Source organism: Olea europaea, chromosome 23 (assembly GCF_002742605.1).
Source record: "Olea europaea var. sylvestris chromosome 23, O_europaea_v1, whole genome shotgun sequence".
NCBI lineage: Eukaryota > Viridiplantae > Streptophyta > Magnoliopsida > Lamiales > Oleaceae > Olea > Olea europaea.
Window position 1 is genome coordinate 11098341 of NC_036259.1, and position 995 is coordinate 11099335.

At 40.4% G+C, this 995-nt stretch overlaps 1 pseudogene; it reads left to right on the top strand.

Moving 5' to 3' along the window:
• The first annotated feature begins 502 nt into the window (after positions 1–502).
• Positions 503–995, top strand: part of LOC111372019 — a 24710-nt pseudogene continuing 24217 nt past the window's right edge.

Consider the following 995-nt stretch of genomic DNA (forward strand, 5'->3'; position numbering starts at 1 on the left):
TAATTTAAAAGTCAGTCAGTAATTCTTTTCTTATTTCCTATTTTTGAGTCAGCCTTTAATTGTTTAGTCCGAATTGCCAGTCAGAACTAAATTGCTTAGTTTTGTAGTCTCACTCACACCAGTTTGAATTCCACGTGATTTTTTTTATTGAGTTTCGAAATTGTTCTTTTGGAGACTTGGTGAAAGCAACGAGTGAAAAAAGGCAGAGTGATGAGAGCAATAGAGGGAAAAAGCCGTATTGAGTGAAATTCCGAGTGAAAACTTGTGAGGCAAAAAATAATTTAGATTTAGGATGTTTGATAGGGAAGGATCAAATTCAAGAAGGGTTGATGATCGGGTTTCCATGCTAGAGGACTCGGTGCGGAGGATTGAGAGGTTATGTGTAGATATGAGAGATCGGATAGATAGACAGGATGCACGGGGAGAAAGGCAAAATCCATTGCCTGCTAATACCTGAAGAGGTGGTCTTAATGCACGGAGACAGGGTAGGCGGGAACCTAGGATGGAGGAACTTAGTGAATTTGAGGTTGATAGTGGATTGGATGAGGATGAGACAGTGGATATGAATATTGGAAAAGAAATAGAGGAGTTAGACCAGAAAAGAGAGGTAGGAATCTTGGTGGAGATGAGGTGGATGGAAACTTGAGTAACATTAAAATGACCATTCATTTCTTCAAAGGTAGGAGTGATCCAGAGGCCTACTTGGACTGGGAAAAAAATCGGGAACCTAGGATGGAGGAACTTAGTGAATTTGAGGTTGATAGTGGATTGGATGAGGATGAGACAGTGGATATGAATATTGGAAAAGAAATAGAGGAGTTAGACCAGAAAAGAGAGGTAGGAATCTTGGTGGAGATGAGGTGGATGGAAACTTGAGTAACATTAAAATGACCATTCATTTCTTCAAAGGTAGGAGTGATCCAGAGGCCTACTTGGACTGGGAAAAAAATTGAGTTAATCTTCGATTGCCACAATTACTCGGGGGAGAAGAAGGC